The 14,784-nt window shown below is 34.7% G+C and overlaps 1 protein-coding gene and 1 non-coding gene across 3 annotated transcripts in view; both read left to right on the plus strand.

The window, feature by feature from the left end:
- The window catches only part of LOC106873920 (unconventional myosin heavy chain 6), a 543,260-nt gene that overhangs the window by 208,931 nt on the left and 319,545 nt on the right, over positions 1 to 14,784 (plus strand). The gene's annotated exons all lie outside the window — the stretch shown is intronic.
- On the plus strand, positions 814 to 919 carry LOC128249145 (U6 spliceosomal RNA). The gene has a single exon (XR_008265262.1). It is a non-coding gene; the product is annotated as a U6 spliceosomal RNA (small nuclear RNA).

Below are 14,784 nucleotides of genomic sequence, written 5' to 3' on the forward strand. Positions count from 1 at the left end.
AGTTTTTGGACCCCTCAGCACCTTGTCAAACCATCCAACTCATGCCAACCTGGAACACGGATGGTAAATGATGATGATATATGTTTGTGGGTTTGTATATGTGTAAATACATATATATCTATACATGTGTGTATTTATCTAAATGTTTGTATGTATTCATGCGTGTGTGTGTGTGTATATATATATATATATATATATATATATATATATATATATATATATATATATATATATATATATATATATATATAGGCGTAGGTATGGCTGTGTGGTAAGTAAATTGCTTACCAGCCACATGGTTCCAGGTTCAGTTCTACTGCATGGTACCTTGGGCAACTGTCTTATTCTATAGCCTTGGGTTGACCAAAGCCTTGTGAGTGATATGATAGATGGTAACTGAAAGAAGCCCATCGTATGAGTGTGTGTGTGAGAATATGTTTGTGTGTCTGTTTGTCCCCCACCATCGCTTGACAACTGATGTTGGTGTATTTACGTCCCCGTAACTTAGTAGTTTGGCAAAAGAGATCGATAGAATAAGTACTAGGCTTACCATGACTAAGTCCTGGAGTCGATTTGTTCAACTAAAGGCAGTGCTCCAGCATGGCCACAGTCAAATGACTAAAATTAAAAAAAGAATATATATATTTGTGTGTATATATGTGTGTGTGTGTATATATATGTATATATATATATAAATGTGTGTATGTATATATATATATATATATATATATATATATATATATATATATATATATATATGTGTGCATATATATATATATATATATATATATATATATATATATATATATATACATACATATATATACATACATACTGAAATTGGAAGGAGACGGAAGAGAAGATTAGCATGGCTCCTGCATAAGGATATACATGCATCTATACATACATACATACATATGTGTATATATCATCATCATCTTTATCATCATTGTTGTTCAAGTCCATCTTCCATGCTGGAAGTGACCAGAGCTTGTGACCAGAGCTTGTGACAAGTGACCAGAGCTTGCTATGAATTTTAAGTAGCTGAAGGTTGCCAAAGAGTCAGATTACAAACCTTGCCATCTGCATTTACCACTGCAAATCATTGGTAACGTAAACCAGTGAGACCCATCTAACGGAAAAAAAAAGTTAAGATCAAATGTGATATACAAGGATTTGGCAAGACACATTGAAAGGAAGAACTGAATGTGAGATGGATGAAGAGAAATGCTATGAGACTGGGCAAAGTAGAGAGTGTGAGAGGAAGAGTTGATATGAATTCCACTGTTATTTTGAAAATTGTAAAATAGTCGGAAGTTTATAGAGAACCATGAAATATAATAATTTCTTTTGCAACTGTATTTTGTTTGAGATAGTTGATTTGTTTGATGATGCAAAAGTTCACATAGGTACTGTTGAGTGTACATTAGAAGACAAAATTTCTGAATGTTCCAGTCCTTGTTATACAGTGTGTGTGTGTGAGCAAATATTGATATTCCATGTCATCACTTCTCTGTGAAATGGTAATGGGATGTTTATTTACACTGTTGACACTATGATCAGTTGCTCTACACTTCCACAAACGAAGCTGGGGTTGATAGGAAAAAGTGTGTTCATCTCTAAAATGGTACCTGAAATGTATCTCTTGCCAACATTTAAAAATGTATGTGAAATGAACAAATAAATAAGTATATAATATAAATACAACATTATAATACAAGAGAGAGAGAGAGAGAGAGAGAGAGAGAGAGAGAGAGAGAGAGAGAGAGCAAGAGAAAATAGCTGGTATTACTCCATCTGGAAAATAAATGGACCAGAAGTATTCTTAAATAAATCATTCAGTTTAATAGAATTCTGATAGAGTCCACTTGAAAGTTACCTTTCATGTATGAAATGAAATTGGTCTCCAATATGTTCCTAGCAGTCAAATGTCTAATGAACTGTGTTACAGTTACACAGATAATATAATAGTACGGTTACTAATTTGCGTAAATAACATAGATCTTAATTCAAGGAGATTAAAAAATGAGCAGAAGATTCAATAAATGTGAAATGAGTTTTATTTTATTTGAAGCTATTATTATCAAACATGATGTGTTGTCTTTTACTCTTGGAATTCTTTGATGTTTAAAATAATCTGAAAAATGAGTAAAACAGGCGTGTTGAGAAAAAACATACAGATAAAAATGAACTCATTCTTACAATGTGTGGAAACCAGAGTATCCAGAGAAACCTTGATATCCAAATATTGGAATTGTAACATAGGTAGTGATGAAGAAATGAGAGTTGCAATAAGCTCTAATCGCTGAAAATTGTTGGAAAGTTGGAAATTTCGAAGATTGTCTTGTCAACATCTTGTCCATGTTTATGGCATTTACCATCCGTGATATAAATAAAGAAACTTTAAAGAGACTTTCATCTTTTGAATAGCCAACATAGAATTGGTTATTAATAAATCAATATGCAGTCCAGCAAAAATCGTCCATGTTTATTTCTGGAGCTTATTAATGGATGATGATGATGATGATGATGATGGCCAAACCTATGTTTTCTGGAAATTGAAGTATTCTGAATGAAAACAGCTACACCAATTGCTATGCGTTGAATTCTGGATGTAATTACATCTTCTTCTTTGATACACTCAGTGAAATTAATTAATCTATATGGTATGTGGCGTAAGCTCTTTAACCAATAATTTTGTCCTCTTGTACATCTGTGGCTGATCATGAAGCAGTATTTTGAGGAATCCTTGTCTCATGAAAACCCTGAAGGCTTTGGTAAAATTGTATAATTCTGCAGCATAACGAACAATTTCTTCCTGATTCTAAACAGTTTCTCTTGATTTGTAAGTTTGAATATTTCCATGGAATTGTCTGTAACAGCTGCCAATTGATGTTGATTCTGACAGTTATTTTTTCACCCAGCCACTTGTGTGTTTGTTAATAATGTTTCAGATTGAAAAACACCTTTGATATCAATTTGTTTGCTGTTTCAACCACTTCTACCGAATACAGCTGGATCTATTGTTATATTATGGTTGGAAGTAAATTTTCCTTCTATAAAACTTGTAATAGACTTTATAACAAGACTAAACAGTTAATCTCTCCCAACATCATCACCACCACAAATGACCAGACAACTGATTGCCAAAAAAACTGGTCTCTCTTGACTGTAAACCATTTGAAGGTTTAAACTTTAGTCTCAAGTAAATGATTTAAAGCAACCACAGTTTAATTAGTCTTTGTTCCTTTTGGGGTTACTAGCAAGGTCTAATGGGAGCTCTCTTAAAAACACTACTGTTACACCTCCTATTTTGAGATCTGTTGTCATGTAAATCCTGCAATGTCCTGCCAGGGCCTCCAGAGCTCTCTTGTATGCAATTGTGATTGCATCCCAGTGAATTATTTAGCATCTCTTAAGAATTTCTCCAGTTCTCAAATTCTTTACAACATTGCTAATAGAAATCTCATTTGTGCTCAAATCTAAGTGGAGCTTAAAGCTGAATGTACTGTTTGACTTCCAGGAAGGGCTGTGGTAGCAATATCAGAAGAAACAACTGCAATGGTTATGCCTTACATTGATGGCCTTAGAGACGGTTCTATCTTAGACTGATCAAGACTGTCTTTGCAATAGTAGCTTCTTGTTGCTGAACTCTATTAAAAAAAGGTAGCAGAATAGACTCTCCTCTGGTCTACATCGAGTTTGGTTTCATCATTAATGTATGCTCTTAATGTGTCAACATTATATGACATTAATTTCAAAATTTCTCATGCTAAATTCTTGAATCCAGTATAGTTAAGTTGAGGGAGGCTATATATTTGAATTCTTATCCATTCATGTCCTTGTTGAGAGCTGCATTGTAAATTTCATCGGTATACCCTAATTCTGTACAACATTGTTGAACTTGACATTAAAAACCTTAAGCAAGGTCATCATGATACTTGAACCAAAGATAAAACAGATTAACAGCTTGGTTCAAAGAAACCCAAGAGTCTTGGCTGATATACAAAATCTTCTGGTTATGATGTATCCCATTGGGCATCGTTTTCCATCAATCTTTGGGGGTCTCCCCTTCAACATTATTTCCAACTTTTCTCCATTTGGTAGTTCCAAAGTTTCCGCCATTTCATCGTAATATTTTGGGCTCACTGCACAGATTATCTCTAGTCCGTAGCCCAAACATTTCACTTGTGTTAGGCTTATCATCTCAATCTGCCGATCTTCACTTTTCTTCTTCAGCTCTGAATTAAAAATTGTGGCTATTATCCATTTTGGGTCTATCGACAGTGGGATTCTTCCCACCCTAACCTTAATGATTCTTTTGCCCAAACAGTTTGGCATCAACGTCCATTTTTCTCCTTGTATCAGCCTGTTGTCGGTTTTTCTGCCTCCTCTTCTGATACAAAAGTTACTACTATCGACGTATATCTCCTTCCTCTTGTAAAGAACATTATCCTTTCTCTTATTTGTTCCTCCAAGATCTCTTCCTGCGGTGCATGTTCAATTCTCCTATTTACATTCGAGAATGTTCTGAATATCACCATCTTGTTTTGCATTTTTATTTTTTCCTCCTCTGGCAGGGTCATTTGACTCTTCTTTCTTTATCATGCCATAATATTTGGTTAGCTTCTCCTCATTCCACTCTATCATCTTTTGCAGCACCACCTCTTCAAATATGATGGAACTACATTAAAATGTGGACATGGACCAAGTCCTCTTTTCCCCAAAACATTAGTGATGGCAACATCATTTCTAGCAAATTATTACATACAAGGGTTGAGTTCAGTCTATCATGACCATAATTTGAACTCATCTTCACAAATTTTGACTTCCCACTTAAATTAATTAAAATAAGCTGACATTAGTCCAGTAGCTGACAAATCTATCTGCAAAAATCAGTTGCAGTTCTACCTAAGGCTGTTACTTGGCTACTTGATTTCCATAGAGAGAGAGAATCCAGATATAAAATGGAAATAAATATTGAGAGAGAGAGAGAGAGAGGGGGGGAATAAGAGAAAGACTAGATGTGTCAATGTTTTCAATGAAGAAAGGGAAGAAGTAGAATATCAAAATTAAAGAGATTCAGCACTACTGAGGCAGCAGAAAATATGGCAATAGCTATAACAGAAAGTTGGGGAGAAAAAGATGTACATAAACACAAGCACACACATTTTAATAGTTTATATATATATATATATATATATATATATATATATATATATATATATATATATATATATATATATATATATACATATATATATATATATATACACACACACACACATATACACACACACACACACACACACACACACACACATATATATATATATATATATATATATATATATATATATATACATATATACATACATACATATATACATATATGTATGTATGTATGTATGTATGTATGTATATGGAGAGACAGGAAAGAGAGAGAGTGTGTGTGAGTGATAATTTGTTTTTGCTTGCACCCATGTGAAAGAAATGGATAGGGGGAAGTCAAGAGGCTACCAAATGACAAAGAGTGAGTAAGTCTTAAATAAAATGTAAGTGGGTGGAAGGATGAAGTATTTATCACAATATTCTGTTTGGCAGACAGGGAAAGAGTGAGTGGGAGAGAGTTAGTTGGAATTAGTTTTATGTTGCTTTAAGCAATCTTTGTAGACTGATAAATAATGGTGGAAAAAAAAACTTCTACTCCATAAATTCCAATAACTGAAAATAACTTAAAGGTATTTCAACTATGGGCATCCATTGAAGTAAAATTGGTATTTCATTTCAATGAACAACTCTAATAGGACATCTTTCTACAGAATATATAAAACAAAAGGGAATTATTTTATATACTGAGTGCAGATTGCATCAATAACCACCTGAAGAAGACTCTTCCTGGGTTTAAAACAATAGTACTGTCAAGCAGTCATATTGATGTGGTGATAAACATTACTTCTCAGTATAGTTACTATTTTTTATTTCTTATAGAGATTTTCTAACAAGCTACTTTGTTTGTTGTAAGATCAGTAACTGTTTGCCACTTGGTTTTCTATATATTGTGAGCTGGAGTGAATTACTACCATCTCTAGTGGTTAGGTGTTCACTACTGAGGAAAGGCACAAACAGCCTGAAACCATTTGACCTGGTGATCCTGTCATCTGCTAGAAGATGGTAGGGGGTTCCCTCCCCTGCTTGCAATATATACTGAGTGCAGACTGCATCAATAACTAACTGGAGGCTCTTCCTGAAGTTAAAAACGATAGTAATGTTGAACAGCCATATTGATGTGGTAATAAGAATTACTTCTCTGTATAACTACTACTTTCATCTTTTATAGAGATTTTATAACTAATTATTTTGTATAATCTATAAATTCATTAAACAATTTTAACATATAAAATGAAATATGTGGCATGTCTATTAAGTGACCTATTGACTGGATGATCATGGCTGGAAACACCTTTGTTGGGTCTGTTTGTAAGAGACTCTCTTCCATTCCATTTTTTCATTCAACAACCTCTTGCAGTAACCTTTCTATACCTCTTTATTTCTGATATTAGTGAGGTTAAATTTTCATACTCCTCTGCTACCCTTCAACGATGTATCTCAAGTATCTCTTATACTCTGCTTTGTAATCCAGAACACCTCATGCCTCTGATATTCACACATCACAATATATGCAATCCTCCTTCTCTTGATAAATCTACTTGTTATCTCATTTCACTTCTAGCTTCCTGATGTTTTCTGCTCCACTCTTTCTTCCAATTTTACCAAACCTGTCTCTTAACTTTTATTGTTATTTCTAACCTTTTGCCACCCATATGGTTTGTTGTTTGCAGCTGGTTTGTGTTATAGAAATTTCTAGTTGTCTTCTATTTCATAAACCTACTCCTTCCTCCTTCCAATCACAGTTATTACTTCTCTCAACCTATTCTTGACCAAGAGGACTTTTAGCTTCTATAGTCTCCTTTGTCACATTACCTTCTAACATACCAATCTAACTCTTACTCTAAAATTACTAACCATTAACCTATGTCCTGTGGTATGTCCTTCATCAAAGAAAGGTTTATTACTGTTCACATCATATACTTGTCCTATTTCCTGGTGAATACAGTCTCCTTGCTCTTCATATTCATCTGATTGATGAGATGATAATATGGCTTAATGGTTTCTTAGGTTAAGTGTTGCAAATGGTTCAGTGATTTGATCAAACCACTACAGAAGCCTTGATTACTTCTCATTGCACAAACCATTTTCATAGTCTTCACATACACTGGAGAAACTCTATGAGCCAAGTACATTCTATGCCTCCCATGCTACAGGGTGTCCACAAAGTTGAGTACATGGGGATTAACACATACTGTTAAAACAAAACAATTTTATTTAATTATAATGTTAATAAATAATATTTTCAAAATGATTTCCATCATTTTCAATGCATAACTTGATGCACCTTGCAAAATTCAGGTGAACTCGGATTAAATAAGTCTACATTGCCATCAATTTCAGCACACTAACTGGTAATGCGTTCTCTCATGTGGTTTAAATCTGTAATCTTTATTGAGTAAACTTTCTCTTTCAACATACCCCAGAAAAAGAAGTCAATATTTCTTATATTTAATTGTTTATGTTATGATTTTATTTACTCCTTGTACCCTGACTTTGTGGACACCCTGTAGAATGGTTACCTTCATGGTGGCTTGCAGATTTCATGACTCCTGTTTTTATTTAGACTTATTGCACTCATAGATTGGTTACCTCCTTTGCAGCTTGCAGAGACTATGCCCCTTCTATCACCTGGTGTGTATTTTGTAGCAGCAGAACTAAACTTTGTCTAATGTAGACAGGTGTTAGTTCTAATAAAACTTAGGTATCATCACCACCACCACCATTATCACTACCAATGCAACTACCACCTCCACTTCCACCACCATCATTATCATCATTTAATATTTGTCTTCCAAGCTTTTTCACAGGAACTGCCAAGCCAGAGAACTGTGTCAGGCTCCAAATATACATACATACATATATATATATATATATATATATATATATATATATATATATATATATGACACACACACACACACACATGCATGTATCATTCCTCAACCCCTGTTCATCATTCAGTATATTCATGCCCCTACCCATTTTCTAACCATCCCTCATTCTTTCCATACATCTGTGAAACTTCTACTCAACCATCCTTCCTGTTCTTCTGCCCCTAGGAACCACCAGACACCTCACCACCATCTTTATCTCTCTTTCCAACTCTGCCCACCCACTTCACCCAGTTCCACCAACCCTTCTAGAATGTAAGCAGCCATGGATCTTATCTACTGCAAGAAACCTTCCTTCGTCATATAGCATAAAGGTACCTCCGTCCTCACTGTAACCTCACTCAGTTGAAGAGTGTCTCGGTCTTGCAAGTTATATGGTGACCCCCACCAGTGAATAAAGTACCCAGTGTACATTGTAAAGTGGTTGGTGTTATGAAGGGAATCCAGCTGTAGAAACCATGCCAAAGCAGACATTGGAACATGATTCAGTGCACTGATCCATCAGAGCTTGCCGAGCCTCTGAACTGATGCCAACCTAGAAGACAGACATTAAAAGAAGGTCTGTATGAATGTGTGTGTGAGAGAGATCTTTCTTTGAGCTTTATGTAAGCTCTTAAAGGATATCAAGTCAGTCGCTAACAAAGCGACAAGACTTTTTCGGTCAAGAGAATTTCTGATGTTTGTAAATATATAGTTGGTTTGGTGTGTTGGTTAAGCTGTCAATGCACACACCTAAGTGTGTGCATCTTTTCATCTAAAGAATCTCAAATGGAGAATCTTTAGAATGTCTTACAAATCTTCGTTGTACCATGAACAGATTGGATTTGGAGAATCCATATCAGTTTCTTTTGCTCTTTCTATGAAAAACCTAATATTTCTAGGTTTCTTATTTCTTTATTGCCCACAAGGGGTCAAACATAGAGGGGACAAACAAAAGGATTAAGTTGATTACATCGATCCCAGTGTGTAACTGGTACTTATTTAATCGACCCTGAAAGGATGAAAGGCTAAGTCAACCTTGGCGGAATTTGAACTCAAAACGCAGCGGCAGACGAAATACCGCTAGGCATTTCGCCTGGCGTGCTAACATTTCTGCCAGCTCACCGCCTTAATATTTCTAGGTTTCTGTGTAAATTTGTGGGCTATGTACCTACAAATTTACACATGTATGTATGTATTATGTATGTATGCATGCATGAAAGTAAGGATCATAAAGAGGTATTCCCAAGGAAGAAAGTGAGGCTTTATATAAAATGGAGTTATGTGGTTAGCATGAATTTCCAAGAGAGTAGACCTAGCTTTTAAATGATCTGTAGGTAAATGCATTTTTGCACAAATAATACTTAAACCATGAATATTTTCTTACAAACAGTATCAAACCTAAGTCAATGATTGATTATTTATAGAAATTACTGATGCAAAATGAAATAAAAACGAAATCCTAGATAATGATCTTTGCTTAACATTGTTAAAGCTACTTTAATGAGGCAGGAGAAGATAAGCAGGTGAAGTTTTCCTATACCTAGTTTTACGACTGAACTAATTAATAGATTATTAATAGTAATCGATGGTAGGAAAATGCTGACACGTGTGTATGTACATATGTATGCACGATCATATGTCTGTATGTATGCACGTTTACGTGTGTATGTATCCATGTTTATGTGCACAGATGAATGCATGCATGTATGTATGTATGTGTATATGTATGTATGCATGTTCTTCTTGAGAGAGTTCAAACCAGTTAACAAAACAGCAAGACTTTCTGAATTAAGAGAGCTCCTGGTGTTTGTAAATATGTGGTTGAGTTGAAGTATCAGTTCTTACACCCAAGTATTGGTTGAACTGTTGATGCATACACCCAAGTGTGTGCATCTAATCTGTTGTGTATGTATAGAATAATAAAAATAACAATCCTTTCTACTGTAGACACAAGGCCTGAAATTTGGGGGAAGGGATTAAGTAAATTACATCGTCCCCAGTGTGTAACTGTTATTTATTTAATTAGCCCCGAAAGGATGAAAGGGAAAGTCAACCTCAGTGGAATTTGAACTCAGAAAATAGCAACAGATAAAATACCACTAAGCATTTCGCCTAGCATGCAAATGATTCTGTTGCCTTAATAATATTAATGATTTAAAATTTTGCCACAAGGGCAGTCATTTTGTGACAGGGGATAAGTTGATTACATTGACCCCAGTGTTTCACTGGTACTTAATTTATCGACCCTGAAAAGATGAACGGCAAAGTCAACTTCGGTGGAATTTGAAATCAGAACGAAGCAACGAGAGAAATACCACTAAGCAGTTTGTCCAGTGTGCTAACAATTCTGCCAGCTTGCCACCTTAATGATGATGATGATGATAATAATAATAATAATAATAATAATAATAATAATAATAATAATAATAATAATAATAATAATAATAATAATCATCTTTTCTACTATAGGCACAAGGCCTGAAATTTTTCAGGGAGGGGATAGTCAATTATGTCAACCCTGGTGCTTGACTGGTATGCTTTTCATTGACCCCACAAGGATGAAAGGTAAAGCCTACCTCGGAGGAATTTGAACTCAGAATGTAAAGATGGATGAAATGCTGCTAAGCATTTCACTCGGTGTGCTAACAATTTTCCAGCTCATCACCTTAATAATAATAATAATAATAATAATAATAGTTTCAAATTTTGGCACAGAGACAGTAATTTTGGGGGAGATGGATAATTCAATTACATCGACCCCAGTACTGCATTAAGTACTTAATCACAACCAGTGAAGTTCCACAAGGAAATTAATATAACATCATGGATGGTGAAATTAAACTGGCTTCACTTAATGGGATTTTCAAATTCAAACTGATAAGAAGATAGAAAATGATGAATCAGATATAACAGTAACAGACAAGGAAAAGCAAAGTTGCTTACTGATTGATCTATCATATCCATTTGATTCCAGGATTGTGAAGAAAGTAGATGAAAAATTGGTGCATTAGGGACTGTGAATAATGATGTAGACAAACGGTTGAGGGAGATTGGAATGAAATGTCTTGTAGAGCATCAGCAGAAAGTTTGTCCCTTAGGAATAGGATAAATTATCAAAAGGACTTTCAGCACTTGAAATATTGAAAGCTTGTGAATATCTAAAATTGCAGGTAGTAACCTGCTACCCCAATAAATTCTAGCAGGAATAAAACCAAACCTGTGAAGGCACATGACTTAGTGGTTAGGGCAGGGTTTCTCAACCTTTTTACCCTTGCGTAACCCTTAAAATAAATTTCATGTCTCAAGGAACCAACCCCTGCACAAAAAAAAATTATATTCCATATCTTTCTCATATTATTTTCATTGTAGTTCACATGGTAAATATCATATATATATATATATATATTTATATATATATATTTGGTTGTTATATTTTTTCGATAACATAATAGGTTAGATAAGATGATGTCTATATTACAATGTTACAATAACCAATATGTTATATAGTAATATTATGATCATGAAATTAGCATTAGTTTATCTCACTCTTTCTTGCAGAACCCTAGGGTTCCAAGGAACCCCAATTGGAAAATGCTGGGTTAGGGTGTTGGACTCATGATCATAAGATTGTGGTTTCGATTCCTGGACTGGACGACACATGTTCTTGAGCAAATACTTCATTTCACATTGCACCAGTTCATTAAGCTAGCAAACATCAGTAATCCTGCGATGGACCACCGTCTTGTCCAGGTGGGGAATATATATGCCAGGGAAACTGGGAAACCAGCCCTTATGAGTTGGTATGATTCGAAAAGGTAACTTTACCTTTACCCTAAACCTGAATCAAGTCAAATAATAATAATGGTTTCAACTTTTTGGCACAAGGCCAACAATTCTGGGCTTAGGGATAAGATGATTACATTGATCTCAGTGCTGAAGTGATATTTATTTCATTGACCCTGAAAGGATGAAAGGCAAAGTCAACCTCAGCAGAATTTGAACTCAGAACATAAAGCTGGAGGAAGTGCCACTAAGCATTTTGTCCTGCATGGTAATGATTCTGCTATTTTTGTCATATTTCACATGCAGTTATATACTGAATATATGTTTGTGTGTATGTGTGTGTTTCCAGCGTACAAGTGTGTGTTCATGTATACAAATGTGTGTATAAAGTGGAGCGGTTCTTGAAAATATGAAAGCTATTATTATGTTTAGTTATTAATTATTGAAAGAATAGCAAATAATAATAATAATTATTACAATAATAATTCTCATATAGTCTTCATCTGTGCATGTGTACACATGTGTGATGGTATGGCCTTGGTTGCTATTTCTTGCATCTCAAGTGTATTTGATCAGTGGTTTGCTTGTTTGTTTCTTCCTTAAAACAGTTTTGCAAGTGTGTGTGTGTGTTTGTGTGTGAGTGAGAGAAAGAAAGAGACTGGTTATAGTGATGCAAATGAAGAATTGTTTTGAAATATGTGCTTTGTGTGATTTTAATTTGTTTGTTTGAGGGATTGGCAAAACTTTTGGTAGTTGGTAGAATTGTTAGCAAGTCGAACAAAATGCATAAGATTTCTTTGGGCTCTTTATATTCTAGGTTCAAATTCTGCAAAGGCTGACTTTACATTTTTTTGAGAGTACCCCAGCAAGGCCACAGCCTTTGAGCTGAAACTAATAATGAAAAAAAAAAAATAAATAAAAAGAGCTCATTCAGCTGGTTTGCAATGCTATGATCTTTTATGTTGATGCCTGTAGCTCTGTATGTTTCTGTTCATGAGACACCATTGGAGTATTTGCATACATTCCTCTGTGTGTGTGTGTGTGTGTGCGTGCGTGAATGTGTATGCATCTGTCTGTTTGTCTTTCTCTCCCTCTCTCTCTCTCTTACTTTGTCTCTTTGCATTTCATATTTCTGTTTATGAAATATCATTGGAGTATTTACATACATCCCTGTCTATACACACACATATATATATATATATATATATAAAATCAAAAAAAGCAACATGTATTTTAAAGGTTATTGCAGTATGCACGTTTCATGCTACTCCATTTATTTAAGTAATGCGAGCATTACATTAAATGCAAAATGCAGAGCAATCTTCAGCTGCACAAGGATATAGAATAAGAAAATTTACTGAAAATTTCAGTAGAATGGACATATTACTGTTGTGACAACATTTAAAATCTAAGTGGGCTATATATATATGTGTGTATATGTGTGTGTGTGTGTGTATGTATGCATCTGTCTGTCTGCCTCCTCCCATCTCTCTCTCTCTCTTTCTCTTCCTTTGTCTCTCTGCATTCTATACATTTAATTGTCAATTTAAAAATATGGTCATCTGTAGTTGCGTTTGCTAGATCTCAAGTTGATGAATAAAAAGGTGAAATAGTATATTCAATCAGTCTGTGTAGCTGTAAGCATTTTGCATACATTACAAAATTAAGTTTCATGAGTGAATGGTAAGAAATACTTCCATGATTGAAAAGACTGGGATGAAGTTAGTTTTACACATTGAAGTTTACTATTGATGTCTGTGTGTACCTAGTTTTGTTTTGGCACATCTACTTACAAGGCAGGCTATGAATTCCTTAACCCTTTAGCATTTAAAGCGGCCATGTCTGGCCCAAATATTCTATCCATTTTATATTTAAACTGGCCAGATCCAGCCTCTCACACTTACCTTACAATGTCATTCTAAAAATAAGCAACCATGTCATTGAAATCTTGAATCTACAAGATAATACATGATTAGTTCAAAATAATGTGAATAAATAGGGATTACATTTGACAGAGTAATCTGTATGATAACGGGTTAAATACACACCCACCCACACCCACCCACACACACAATCCTCAGCTTATGCCAGGTATTTCCTCTGTGTCAGTTAAATGAAAATGTCAATTGATCCGAAACTAGGGCAAAAGAGAAGGTTCAAGCTAATGATGTCTTTACATAAAAAAAAAAAAAAACTACCTTTCAGCTCAAACTTGATAATGATGTGTCTGAAGCTGTTGTAAATATGACAATGAATAATGAAAGTCAAAAGGAGGTTAATGATGTTGACAATCAGTTTCCAACACTTACAATTTTAATATTATTATCTGGAATGCACAAAGGAAGATGGACAGAGATGAGATTTCTATACTGGTGACAGACAAGGAATAAAACTTAAGGTTAGAATTTTATGTCTTGTGGAGGTGATGAGTTACATACAAGAAGTGTTGTCATTCTGCTAGATCAAGAAGTTTCAAAATTGTTAATGAATAGTGACCTTGTCTAGATGCAGATTTGGCTGTGTGGTAAGAAGGCATGGCTTCCCAATCACATGGTTCTGTGTTAATTTCCATTGTGTAGCATCTTGGGCAAGTGTCTTTTACTATAGCTTCAGGCTGACCTCAAAGCCTTGTGAGTGGATGTGGTAGATGGAAACTTAAAGAACCCCATCATGTATATATATATATATATATATATATATATATATATATATACATGATGGGGTTCTTTATATATATATATGTTTGCATATGTCTTGGTGTCTGTATTTGTCCCCCACCTCTGCGCTTAGCAATTAGTGTTGGTTTGTTTACATCCCCATAACTTAGCAGTTTGGTGAAATAGACCAATAGAGTAAGTACCAGATCAAAAAAATATTCTTGGGTCGATTCATTCGACTAAAAACTCTTCAAGGTGGTGCCCAAGCATGGCCGCAGTCTAATGACTGAAACGAGTAA

The sequence above is a fragment of the Octopus bimaculoides genome, chromosome 11 (genome assembly GCF_046866305.1).
Source record: "Octopus bimaculoides isolate indiv1 chromosome 11, ASM4686630v1, whole genome shotgun sequence".
NCBI classification, from domain to species: Eukaryota; Metazoa; Mollusca; class Cephalopoda; order Octopoda; family Octopodidae; genus Octopus; species Octopus bimaculoides.